The sequence below is a fragment of the Megalops cyprinoides genome, chromosome 7, assembly GCF_013368585.1.
Source record: "Megalops cyprinoides isolate fMegCyp1 chromosome 7, fMegCyp1.pri, whole genome shotgun sequence".
NCBI classification, from domain to species: Eukaryota; Metazoa; Chordata; class Actinopteri; order Elopiformes; family Megalopidae; genus Megalops; species Megalops cyprinoides.
The window spans coordinates 30,699,150-30,714,166 of NC_050589.1; positions in this window are offsets into that span (position 1 = coordinate 30,699,150).

Sequence of the window (15,017 nt, forward strand, 5' to 3'; positions counted from 1 at the left end):
GTCCTCACCAAACAGGTGTGTGGCAAGGCCACCGCTGCACGTAAACCCCCCCAGTCCCTCAGTTGGAGGTGTGCTGCAGCCCTAATACAGCAGGCCCCTGTAATGATGATAATTGGATGTAACAAATTAATGGCTTGTTTTTCTCTGAAGCTCATGCACACCCGCTGTTCAAGAAAAAAGGGAAGCAGCTGCCCCAAACAAATTTAGAAGAGGAACTATCTCAGCTTCCTCAACAGTCTGCATCTTGCCTAATGCCACATACAATATTCATGTCTCATTGCCCGTTTGCCAAACAGACCCGCTCATCTAAGGCCTCTTTCATATCACAGATGTAAATATATTCATTTCACACAGCTACATGTTTACTAAAATCAAGCAGGCTGAGTAACTTGCACAGGTTAACAAACTCAGCACGGCATACAGGATTCAACCATACAACCTCCACGTTGACAATCCAGTTCCTTGGACAGTACCTCACTAACACCCCCCACCCTGCTCAGGGGTGGGACATGGCAACTAAGTGCAAAGGAACTGCCTCCAAACATGGCACACGTCACAGCTCCAGTAGTCCCTGCCCTCCCCCGCACCAAACCATTGGAGTCCTGCATGCAGTTTGGCCCCCTGAGACATTTTTTTGTTTTGTTTTTTGTTCCCCAAGAAACCTATTCTTTGGCTCAGAGTGCACTGACTGCTGAAAAAGAGCTCTATTAGCTTCACTTCCTCAGCAGTACAGATGTGTTTTGTATATTTTCTGTTTCTCTGTAGGCCTGAGGCCACAGCTCCCCTGGTAAATCCAAAAGGTCTTGCACAAAAGGAACCAAACAATATTAAATGAATGGCAGATAGGACTGTGGGATACAGAGTGACACCAACATTTCATATTATATGCACTTAAAACACCCACAGCTTCTGCATTTTCTACGTTGTGTTCTTTGGGCACATTATACCTTACAGCTCATTTTGGACCGCCCCTTTCAAAGATAAGCATAGCATACAGCATGAGGTTTTTTTTTTTTTTTTTTTTTTTAACACATTATGGAAACAACCTTTTCTTTCAGGAAACCAACATATTTCTCTACAAAAATAGAAGGATAACTGATTTGGACACCGTACATATTCTACCCTACTGTGCTGCTACATTACAAATAACAACAATGAATCAGTGAGATAACTTGAAACGGCGGCGGAGAGCTCATCTGCGGCCGCGCTGCTTTTTTGAGGCTGAATGAGGGACAATAACGGCAGCTGTGTGAATGCTCATGGCTCTGGGGGAAAGAGCGGGGGGTTGAAACAGCAGGCAGGAGGCTCTCCTGTCAGCACAAATGTTTGTCACAGCGGAGTATCTGGAGGGTAAGGGAAAGGGGATCGAATTTCAGGAGCCGCCGAGAGCGAGCGGGAGCGCGGGCGCGCGTCCCAACCTAACGGCAAATTTTTAAAGCGCTCAGCGGTCTCTCAGCAACCACCTTCGTGTAACCCTAATTATCGAATTACTTAGCAATTTACTCAGACTGCGAGACAAATTACCCTCCGATCGGCGCTGGGAAATATTCTGCAATGCAAAAAAAAAAAAGCCACAGAGATGTTCCTTTCTGAAAACGGACGTAGACCGCCAAGGATGGGTGTACGAATGTTGCTTCAGTTTTCTGTAAGGGCTCAACTGTATTTCTGCAGTGGGGTTGTAGCTCTACTCCCCTGAGCCCCCGAGCCGGTGCACTGACAGAGTTACATGAAAGGGAGGGAACACTGCCTCCATTGTCCGGGTGGCTCGGTGATTGAAGCTCACGTAATTGTCTTAACGCTATGACCTACCCCATCAGAGTGATATGTGAATGTAGCAAGGGCTTCCAACATATGTTCTGGATTGACTCAAGGGGGTTCTTTCATGGTGTATTTTGTGTTACCTTTCCGTACGCCCGAATGGATTGTGAGGGGATGTCTATAAAATGCAACAGCTTTTCTAACTTTTTTTTTCATATTAAAATTATTTGGCGTTCGTGGTGCTAAGTATACCGCTTAGTCTAGAATCTACGCATGACATATAATTTTTATTTAATCCTACAGTAAAACCTGTACACCCTAACTATATGTCAAAGTCTTCCTTTCGCGTGAGTTTTTAGATTTCAAAATTTATTTTTTCAGCGAAGTGGGAAAAAAAACCTGGCATGCGATTTGGAAGTATGAGCGGTGTTGCGGAAAAATATCTCCCCGTAAAAAAGGCGAACTACATTTTAGAAGAAGAAGAGACAAATTGCTTTCACAAACAACAACAAATAAAAACATTCTTTCTGTAGTCACCATGTCCTCTTTTTTACTGGTAACAAAGTCAACTCATAACATCACATAATGTTATACTTGCACCGTTTTCATTATGCAAGATGGAAGAGTAGAAGCAGGAGTAGCAAACAGGAAGTATGTGCTTGGCCCCCTGGTTGTTGACACCTTGACAACTGTGTTGTGTTAATATAGTGGGTTTACTGTTCAGGGCTCTTAAGGGTCACTGGTGGGAGGTAGATTATTGCACAGCATGGTATTCCCTCTCGGTGCTTACGCAAGAAAATGTGCCATAATGGCCAAATACATAAATTACACAACAACAAAGGCAAGAGAGGAACTAGGATGTTCATTTCAAAGTAAGGTGGTACAAGGCTATAGATTTAGCTTCTAATTGCCTCAAACAGGAGACCTGAAAGTTGAGGTCCTTTTAACTATATTGAAAAAAAAAAAAAAAAAAAAAAATACATATATATATATATATATATATATATATATATATATATATATATATATATATAGTACATAAATTGTTTTATAGCTGTTCCTGACTCCCAGTACTCCCTTGTTTGTAACATAAATGTAGTATTATATAAGCACTACCATACACACACTCCCATTAGAAATATGTGTGTTGTCAAAGCCCAAAAAACATATAAAATTAATATATATATAAATTAATCAATACATTGTTAAAATTTTTTTGAAGTGAATGACAAAATCTGTTCAAAGAGCTGGTGTAAAGCCTGATTTTGGGATGTTCTCACGGTAGCAGGACATTATAGGGTCCCTTGTAAATTTGTTGCGGAGAAGAAATAGTTTAAATGGTATTTGCACATATGTCTTGTCCATCTTCTCATCCCTAGCAATCATGGCACTTGCACAGGATTACAGTGGACATTTCCAACGATTTGAGAAATTGATTTCCTATTTTGTCCTCTCAGTTGTTTTTTTCCACACATCCCAGCCATGAAGAACAGGTTATACCACTTGCATTTACATACATTACAACTGCATCCACCCAACTATTCTGTGGTTATTTTGTCTGGGGTATTTTGTGTGCCACACACAGGGTTCAGATTTTTTTTCAGATTTTGAAAAAATTAAATAGTCTTTCTTATTTTATCTGACTTCTATGTACACTCAGATTTTAGTCAGTTTCAGGGTTTGCTTTGGTTAGTTTGTTTGTTAATGTTATATATGTATGTATATATGTATAATGTATATATATGCAAGTTACAATGCATTCACTTCTTACTTGTGAAGAAGTGACACACTATTCCCTAGAATTCTTAAATGACACATTAAACCCAGTGGGCCAAAAATGGGCTGTTGCTCAGACAAACACAAGAACCAGCTGATACTGTTCTGAAAGGTATGCAAGATATTGCAATGATTTGCATAAAGTTTTTGGAAGACTGTTTGTATGGGGGCAGGTCATTGAAGATGGGCAGATTCCTTGACTTTTCAGACAAGTCTTTACAAGTGATTTGTAGGGCTTGCTTTACAGATCTAAGCTGATTATCCATGGCCACATTCTGCGTATTCAAATTCAGTTCAGAAACATTTGACTGAGTATACATGGGGATCGAAGAAGTTGCAGAACTAGTTTAGAGAACAATAGTTGTATGCCTTTAATAAAGAAAATAAAGTTTAATACAAAGGGAAATAATGGACGTTGGACGTGCTATGGACGTTTTTGCCACAGGGGGTCGCACAGTATCAATCTCAAAGCACTGCACTGGATCACAAAGGACTTCTCGCTATCTGAGGATATCCTTCCTGTGGCGTCATGTAGTTCAGATCTACTTGGAAAATACAAGATATGAATCATCAGAACAGGGTGCATATGAGAAGAGCGAGCACAGTTCTTGGAAATGTCAATGGACTCTTCTTTCTCAATTGTATTTCTATATCAAAAAACAAGCACACCCTCAGAAATGTATACCTCATGATTGTTCAGCAGTAACACCTTCAGTTGAGACCATTGATTGAAATTGAAATTGAAACTTCTGCTGATGCTTGTGGCATTCATTTTGTGGAAAAAACTGATATATTCTTGGATTTTATTAGTTATTAAATATTTCCACAGAAAAGTACCCTTAGAATAATTACAAATAACAATAATTATAATTTCAATACACACACACAAACACACACACACACACACACACATATATATATATATATATATATATATATATATATATATATATATATGTATGTATCAAACCATAAATTGGATATCTGAAACATACCTGTTCATTCCCTTTTTTAAAATTTTAATCCATCTGATTCAATCTTTATCCTGAATCTTTCAAATTTTAACACTATAAACCTTACAGTTGTTTCACTGGAATTTATTTCGAATACTGCTGCTTTGCTTACCTTCTTTTAGAGAATAGGCATGACTCACTGTGGATCAGACTGAACATGATTGTGAAACTTTTACAGCACACGCTAATACACGTAAAAAATGCAACCCCCCCCCCCCCCCCCCCCCCCCCCCACACACACACACACACACACACACCTCTTATAGTGACATAATTTTACCCCATGATAGTACATTATACCTCCTCTGATCAACACATTGCTTAATCAATGATATACCATCACAAATTATTTCAGAAAAATAGGGGATAAAAATGTGCTACATTAAATTAATATGGTGACAAATCACTTTAGGTACTAATGATGTTTCAGGATAAATGAAAGGCTGTTTCTGCTCACTGCTACAGCAGCCATTTTGAGGTGGTAACTTGAGGTGTGTGCTGAGTAACAGTGGAATGGAATGACATTTGAGACTGATCATCCAGTCCCTTGTCATGTCAGATTACATCCAGTAGCACCGTTTCCATTTCAAAAGCCCACAGATCGGGGTTTTAGCTCGGAACTCAATGGTGGATTTGCAGGACAAAAGACTGCTTCGCCACTAACCTGACACAGATCCTATCGTTTTGTGTCCCCCTGCGTTTTTTCTTGATCATCAGCAAAATAAATGTCAGTCATGATGACTCCGACCAGCAGCAAGAGAGAAAAGGACACAATAACGATATTTGATTCTGAGGATGTTTGGAGTCCTCGCGTAGCCATTGAGCAAAACTATTCTATATACAAGGCCTGCCCCAGGCTATGAAGTCAGGGCTGTCTAAACTTTGCGGTTTGCATCAATTAGTTTTGTCCCCAGCCCTGTGTCCCCCCCCCCCCTCTCAAATGGTTGCTGCACTTTCCAAACGCCCTTCTTTGTGTTCCATTCCCCGATCCTTGAATGTTTGTTCATACATGCCACAGTTTAAAAGATCATTTCAACAGACACAATTCAAAATGCCTTACAGCGTGAAAACTGTAATAACAACACATCTTTAAATAGATCTTTATTTCACTGAACAAAGAACTCCGTTCTTGTGCACTCGGTCACTAGTTTAAATGATATTTGGAGTGTTTTCCCAGCGTAAGCTGTAATAAACCTTTAGTTGAAGAAAAAAAAACAGGATCTTGTGTTTAAGCCACAACAGTGGGTGAAATAAACAGGGCAATGGCTGTCACCTGCTCCTGTGAATTGTTAGTTTGTTCACTGCCTTTGTGTCCCTGTCACTTCAGCTGGGTGGTGACTCACAGGCACTGCTGCTGACAATCGGTCACTGCGCAGTGCAGCCCTACAGCCAAAACTGTCCAGGGAACGCCAGTGAGAGCGACTGCAAAGGAGTCTGATCCACACTGCAATCTAGAAACATTTGCATCTCATTGGGGCTGTCAGGGCCAGCTTCAAACACTGTTTGCAACTCTTTGCAACTTCTTAAACAAACAAAAAAGAAACATTAGGTAACAGCTTGACAGGTAAATCACATTTTGAACTGACAAGGGATACTGTGAACGCCATCTAATAGATATTTAAACTTGGCAACATACCTATTCAGAAAACGGCATTTAAAAGGTGTCTAATGAAATCCCTTGCAATGTGTTGTCAGGGTACGTTCAGTTCCAGATAAATACAGTGGTAAGGAAATTAAATTCTCTAAAGTTCAGCCCAGGTTATGGTGGAGTGTCTCCTGGTGCAGCATGAGGAAACAGTGGAAAGATTATTTACTACTGGGGTTTCCACTGGAGCCTTTTCAAGAGCAGCATACCAATTGTTGGAGACCGAAGCTGTACGTCTGGAGGAGAACAATGTCGTCAGCTGCTCCTGACACCTCAAGACAAAAGTACGGCTGCTCAGTCTGTTTGGGCCGCACCCACAGTCCCCTCCATCCAGAGTCAGGGCTGTGGGCTGAACCTCAAGTGGAACTACATGTCATTCTATCTCTGCAATCAACCGAAGATGAAAGATGTGCACCCACATTCTTTTTCTGTCTCTCTCTCTCGCTCTTGTTAGATGTCTGGTTGGAGTTTCTCAGATTTTTGGGGTGTCTTCATTTGCGTTCCACACAAAATGACTGGGAGGTGGCCTGCATGCGTTTTTGTCCGCATGGATTTTTTTTTTCTTTTTTTAACAGCCGTCACAAACAGGCAGCATGTCCCACTTGTTCTCATCACTCCTGGCTGTGGAGAACACCTTTTCAGGATTGACGTGATTCTCTCGGGGGTACTTCTCCCTTCTTTCTAAGATAAAGATAAAGTATGACACCACACTAAACAGGAAATGACTAATTTATTGCACTCAGTCTTAATTTGCAACATTGCGCACACATACAAAACAATTTCTTGTTGCTTTTGATGATCTTCTTCTTCTTGTATGATATGGTTTATTTATTTTTCGGGACTATTCCCTGAGACTTTTTTTCAACTACCTGAACCACGTGTTTTTAATGTTTCCCCGTGTATTTAATTAACCCATGGCGATTTTTATATGTTTCACATATACTATGTAATTAATTGTAATATATACTGTCCTTAGCGTGGTCGGGCTGGTATTTCAAAATGAAACAAAAAAGTAGAATTTTCAAATCGAAGAATGTTTCCTGCACAACTTCATGTTAAACAATAGTGTGGAAAGTGAACGATACGAAGTTCCTGTCTGTTTACGACGGCGTTACGTCTAGTAAGAACCATGTCTCCATTCACGAAAGAAGGAAAGAAGTTTTGAGGAAAAGTTCTCATCTTGAAATGGGCGGTACATGCGATCTGTGGATAAAAAAAAGAAACCGGAGGAAAAACTCTTAACACTGTTTACAGAATGAACATTAGGATAGCAATTATTCTATGCGCATTCGTTTCGACAGTAAACCTGTACATATCTATTGTGAAGGAGGACGTTTTATTTCAGAGCGTTTCATCATCCTCAGACATAATAATGCCATTCCAGATTAGTGGCTTTTCACAAAGCCTTTGTCGTCCCAGAACAATGGGAAACGAGCGGGAGGCCTCAGTCTGTCACATGCGACCTTTGATTAACATTCTCAACTGGTTTGTATGACGGAAACTGTGCCCGAAGCAAGAACACCAAAAAAGAACTAAATGCAAGGTGCATTCGCCCAAATGTTTCACATCCTTTTCGTAGCCAAGCAAAAAGGAGAAACAACAGTAGGAGGTACAGTTGTTTGTTTTCCATAGTGTTATGCATGGATTTTGACATCCATTTTATGAACTGTTTTTTAGTTAAAAAGTTAAAAAGATATAGGCTTTACAATGAGCCTTATAATATTTCCTCAGTGTTGCTATGTAATGTAATTTCTATCAAAAAGTGCAGTTTTCTTAACATTATATGTCTGTCTAATCTAAACTGTCCGAGAAAAAAAGAAAAGCATCCCCCAGCTGATGTGTTAATGTTTTTTATTGTATAAAATATGAAACCATGTTTTTTTCTATTATGTTTATTGTGTGTACTTGTGTTTTATTTTTCCTATTAAGGCTGTCATACCAATCTAAATGCAAGTACGTTGCCCAGATGCTTTTGGTTTTGCTGCAGGGACCATTTCCATAGGGCTTCTGGAAAGTATCATATTGCTGCAATCAGACATATGGCTCACTGAATTCAACAGGCTTCAGTGTAATTGGTGTTTCAGATGCAGAGTGAGACTTGGAACAGCTGCATTATGCCAAATTAACACAGCCTACCTCTTCTGTGCACCATGTTTTCGCAACAGGATTAAAAATGACAAAAGAATAATCTGTTCTTATTCCAAAAATTATCACAATATCAGTAAGCTACAGAGCAACAAAGATGAAGCCATAACTGGAGAGAGGTCCAACCCATAAACAAACAATCTCTAAACATAAAATGTGAAATACTGCAGATATGGCCATGCAACCCTTTTTGTATTTGTCTATGGGAGTAAAAAAAAAAAAACAAGAAATCAATGCAAGTAGTGCAGTTGTGCCTTTCAATAACATCTACTGTAAAAGAGGTGCTGCTTACTCATGTAGTCATTATTTATACATATACAGTTGCTGAATGCTGGCTACAGTTGAAGGCATGTTGATTCAGTCCTGGAAAGAATATCTTCTACTTAACCCTCTTCCTGAAAAGGCTTTGCGCCTAGCCATTGGATTGTTTTACTCAGTTTAGCTCTATAAACACAATCAGGGTAAATGCTGTTTAGGTGGTGCAGCTAACCCTCTCATTACGTCTTCATTATTATCTTTGTGCTGGCTTTGTTATTCTATGATCTTGCAATGATCTAGTTTGTCTCCGCTGTTATTTGAAGTCTTCCTGTTTGCATTGCTTTTACTCTGACCTGTTTTATTAGTGTTTTTTTTCTCTCTCATGATGTTATTCTCTCTTCCAGTTTGCTCCATCCTATGGCATGTTTCTGCTCTGTGATGTAATTGTTTTGGATCGTTTATTCCCTTTCGATATTCTTCTTCATTGCTTTAACCACATTCTCTGCCGGTCTCATCTTGATTGTGACCTTGTGTTCTGTTTAACTCTCTGATAGCACCAAGTAAGCATAATTGTATCTAGATCACACCCCTTTGTTTCCTTTTCAAAATCTCAGTGATAATTCGTATTGTGAATGCAGCTATGCAAAAAAAAAATAATAAATTGCTTGGCTTGTGGTTGCATCCACTTACAATGTTACATGCACCAAAGACCCAGTCACATGCTTTTTTCCATCCCACAATGCCTGATTTTTCTGGCCTCTGTGGTCCTAATTCTGCTCTGTGCCACACAGGGGGCTAAGAAAGACAGCTTCAGGGAGCTCTCTGTGAGAGCTTGGCGTGTTCTCCGGGTCGGTGTCGGACGCTTGTTTTCAGCGGCCCGGGGAGCGTTGTGGCCGTGTTCCAGCCAGCTGTTGGCCGATGCTTTGGCAAATGCCTACTGACACCGGTCGATGCTGGCCTGTCTGCTGCTCCCCCATTCGGACAGCTGCGGCCTGCGACTGAGCACTCTCTCTCACTGACTCCAGCAGCGCGCCGTGCCTCCTTTCAGCCGGCGCTCAGAAAACAAATGCCGTCATGGGCGAGTCGCGCCACAGCAGCGCAGCCTCCACAGCTATGGAGAGCCCTGCCTTTTAGTCAGTTGGCTGAGCAGTCTGTATTTGGCCTTGCTTGAGCCCATCCTGCAAAATGATACCCCTGAGTATTAAACAAACCAACTGGCCACATGTTAACCTGTCTTTTGTGCTTGGTAGATATTGTGGTCTCCGTAAGTCGTAGCAAGTGGGTAAATAAATAAAGCTTGTTTGGGTTGCTGTTTTCACTTTCACTGTAATTTTTTAGCTTTCGGTTTGTAGGGCATCCATTTGATATGATTGGTCAGCCTACTGGACTCTGAACCTTAGGGTCGTAGGTTGTAAGTCCAGCTGAGGCACTGCTGCTGGTCCAGGCTATGTTATCTCAGTCCCATTCATAGTAATCCAGCTGTATTCCAGTAACTGAATGTGTGCATTTATAAGAAGCTCAGGATAAGGGTGTCTGCTGCCAAGTAAATAAATGATGCAAGTTTGAACTGATTAGTCTTTGTGTGACAAAAGAAGCGCATCCAGTGTCCCAGGCAGTGAAATGGAGAAAGGCTTTGGGGCCTGATATTGATGCTGCTTTCAGTCTAGATGAAAAGATCCACGAGACTAGAGTGAGCCATTGCAAAAACAGCAAACAGCCTTGCCCGGATCACCTGTTTTTACTGATATGAACGTGTTTTCAAATGTTGGATTTTTTTTTAAATAATAAAAATTATATTAAAATAGAAAAAATGCACAATAATAAAATAAACAACTTATATTTGCACAGCTGGAAAAAAAAAAACATACTGCAGTTGCAAAAGAGAACAACTTCTTCACTCTTCTTCTTGCAAGACTGCAGAGTTTTTTTTTTTTTAACAAATCTATAGTAGACAGTGACGTCGCAGAGATCTTCATTGGAGCACCTGAATTTCAGTACTTTTGGAATCCACTCTCATTCTTTTGTGGTCTAGATTTTTTGTGTCATGTGTATGTTTTGGTTTAACACAGCCTTCCTCGGCGTGGGAGAGGAAGCTCGTGCTAGGCAGAATCGTTCATGTCATAAAAAAACAATATACTCTACAAAAGAATTGGTGCTTTTTGGTGTAAAGGCTATTTGCAACATTGAATGATTTTTATTTTTATTACAGGTGTGTTCTATATAAACTTCAACCTAAAATATTTTTACCTTTGGAGCCTGTATAAATGAATGGTGTAAGCAGTACAACATGATATTTTCAGTTGAGTACATTCCCCTTTTTCTTAACAGAAAAACAACAACACAACACCTCCTTATTTAAATAAGAAAAACAAACATAAAGTATATATAGTATAGTCCAACATGTCAGCTGTCAGCTCTACAGTCAAGAAATTGCTTTTTTCATATGTAAAACTGCTGATAGGTTATATCTGATGATGTATGCAGATATACAATGTTTCCTTTATTTGTAGAGTACAACTTCATAAGAACTTTATCTGCTTTTATATTGCTTAACTGAGACTCCTTCCATCTTGGTAACCATTATTGTGACCAATGGACATTGGTCCGTTTCTGAGAAAAGTTTGTTCCATATAGACTGAGCTTTTTTTCTATTTGTATTTTAAGTAACTTAGTACTGTGCAAGGTATTGTTCATTCCCCTGACACTGCAAATTAAAAAGACACTTAGACTCAACAGCTCTGAGACCTGTGCCATTTCACTTAAAGCCTCCATGCCACTCCAAGTCAGCAAAAACTGACAAAGCTGTATTGAAATGTTAGACTTTTTTGGCACAACTGTGTTGTTTATATAAGCTCAGAGGGCCCAGTTCCTAATTAAAGTGTCCATTTAGGACCAAGCGTGTTTGTTTATCAGATTGCCACTGTTTAGAAGGGGGGGGGGGGGGGTTGAGGGCGTGTAAAGGCAATCAAACTTTAGGCTGTCTTCACTGATGTGATTTGCATGCAGACAATGAGGTGGACATTAAGCAATATGCATTACTCGCTTTCAGCATACTTGTATCGAAATTACTGGGAGGAATCACTTATCTTTTTTTTGTTATTGTGCCTTTTCATACGCCACCGTTTAAAGTGCTTGGAATTTTTGGAGAAAACCATTAATTCATGAGCCTGTGGGAAAGCTATCAGTTCTACTGAAGAGTGCAGTTTTGGGGAGCTTTGAGAAGGCAGCTCTTTGCTAACAGGCGGTGCTGGGTGTGGGTGTTGGGGGATGGGTTGTGTAGAGCTGACATGCTTGGTATCACAGTTGAGCAGAGCAGCCAAGGTGATTAACAGTAGATGAGGAGGACTTTCAACTCTGACTGCATCTGGATAAGACTATTGCAATACATTTCTGCGGTACACTATAGCTTTCAACAAATTTTAAAGGAATGTAAACTTACTGTTGGTTTAGTATTACATAATGGAAGTATAATTAAACTGTATTCTATCTCCATTGTTCATGCAGGAAAATATCCATGATTCTCATCTCCATTTTCTCCTTTATGGACGTAAGCTTCTAAAAAGGTTTTGATCCTGTTGTTTAACATGTATATTCACTCTCATTTCATGAATTTCTTTGTACTGTTTACATTTGTTTGTTTTGAAAAATGTATCAATATTTTTGACTTAAACATTTAATCTACTTTATATATAAACATCTGTTTTGTAACAATAAGGTCATAGATATACACAACGTAAAGTATGTTGGTTGTTGTAATTTATATGAATTGTGCTTAATTGAATAAAGAAACACTAGTAACTGTGGCATAAGTACTGTCATGTTGCAGAACAGTATATAGATTCAGGTTCAAATAGCAAAACAGAGATAACCCATGTGTTTTAAGGATTACTGTTCTGATAAATGTGTGGTTGCAACAGAAGGAAAATGTTGCATGTAGTTGAAAGCAAAGGTTACTTCCCTCAGAGTCTTAGCAGTTTCTTTCTGTAAATGGAAGCTTTTTTTCCCCCAGAAGTCAACAATCCATTGATTCATTCAGTTGAAGATTGTGTCTTTATGAAAGTGAGGCTGCTCTACCATAGGCAATGTTCCAGCATGCAATGGGGCAGTCAGAGATAGGGCTAACACAAGGGCTTTGGCTTCATCATTGTCAAACATTGTTGTGGTATTTTGTAACTGCTGTAAATGTCATTCCTTCACAAATTAGGTCAGAGTCATACACAAATCTACACAGCCACTGAAATCTCTTTAAAGGATGTTCAGTGTTGACTGTTCAATTACTTAATGAAGATTCATATAGGACAACTGTCTTCAACAAACATCTTTGAAAAAGTTACTTGTATTAAAATGACTAACAACAATGTCTGTATGTATATTTCTGTTTTTGTTGTACAAGCATATTATGTTCATTCAAAAAATATGAAAAATGTGAATACTATGAAAAAGTAGACATGAAATGTTTATTTACAAAGGTGTGGTTGGTTTCTCTGCAGACATTTTTTCTGAATTTAGGAGACTCTCAAAGAGGAAATGCTTGTCGCTTTGTAGATACCCAGATATTTCCTGAAGCAGCACCTACTTGTTTTGTGAAGTTCAGTCCGCTTTCCTATTGGCACTTACTCACTGAATGAAGGTGGTACTATGCATTCCATCTCAAAAAATCACGAAACACAGGCACTTCAAAAGAAGATATCTTTAATTAGACCAGCCAACCTCAGAGTCATCCATTTCCTTTCCTTCCTCCAGTAGATATGATGAACTTTTCCCCCAACAAGACAAGTAATACATGTACAGATAGGTGTAAACCACAGCTATCCAACTAAAGACCAGTGTATTCACCAGTTTTTCCTGTTGTTAACATGCACTATTATTCACTAACACTGCTATTCCTGTTAGCTTGGTGTCCTATTTGCTAATGCTTGTGGCCCCGAAATACATGTATTTAGCATTGTTTTATTTGTTTAATAAACACTTGACCTGTTCTTAATTTATCATTTACCACAAATAAGAAACTACATGAAAGAGAAACAAAAGAGAATAAATAAAAAATGAGGACAACATTGATGCTCTGTTTGATGAATAATAGCCATGCATACTTTAAGAATGTGCTAACATTGTTTATATTGACTATTTATTTGCATATTGTTTTGTTAATATGAAATTAAAGTATGTGTCTTGCCAGCACAAGTTTGGCACCTTTCCATGAAAAATGAGTTGAATTGCATAGAGGTAAACAAAAGCAATCCTCCTACACAAATGTATCTACACAATGTAAACAAAGGCATGTACATACATGTATGCACACACACACTCACAAACACATGTAAAATGAAGAATAAATATATTCTGTAAAGAGGTATTAATCTCTGATTAACATCACAATTAACATTGTGTCAGCAGAACTGTTTCATACATTTACTTCTCAAAATACATTCAGTGAAATCTTACATATGTAACAAAGTTTATGAAATGAAGTTGGTCAAATCCTAGTACAGTGCTCATAACAAAAAAAATGTACAGAGCTCCTCATAGACAGATCTGACAGAGCAGCCACATTAAGTTTTAACAGATAAAATATCAAAATGAATGGGAGAAGAATGGCAATAATATAGTAAATCTAACCTACACAGGTTTGTAAACTATTTATTACTGTTATTTTGTACAGTTACTATTCACCGTGAACTATAAACACTAATACAATTTTTAAAAAAATCACCCTCTACTGAATACATGGTCATGTTTTGGGAAATGGGAAATGGGAAATCACAATATACACAAGCACAATTTTTTGACCGTATTAGCTTACACTTGAGTGAATGGCCTTAGCCTCTGCACCTCATTTGACATCCATCTCCATAATTTACTGCATGCTTAGAGCTCAATACATACAGCTGCTCAGATTGGCCACAGAGGACCTTGTGTAGCCCCACATGTGGCTGAGAGCAGCAGATCTGCAGTCAGCCATGCCCTCCCCCTCCCCCTCCCCCACGGTGTGCTGTGGGAAGTGGTGCTGTGGACATGTAAAAGACATCAGTCGCCCTCTATTCTCAAACAACGCTCAGTTTCCTGCTGTTTCAAGAGCGGCTGCGAGGCTGTCGAAGAAGGCAGGAGGCTGCCGGCCTAAATTGAGCTCACTATTTTTGCAGCAACCGTTCCCTTTTGAACTGTACAATGCCTGTGGTTTACAAGGCACTACGAGATCACGTATGAGTGTATTTAGTTACATGTATTAGACAATTTCTAATGATTTTAACTTAACCCAGATAGAGAGAGAGAGAAAGATAGAGAGAGAGAGATCGAGATGTAATCCTATATAGCAAAACTTAATAATGATGACATCACAGCACAAGATGTGGATGATATAACAGAACTAGTACACTTCTCCTATAGAACTATATAGTAATAATAGCAAAGAGTGCCAGTGA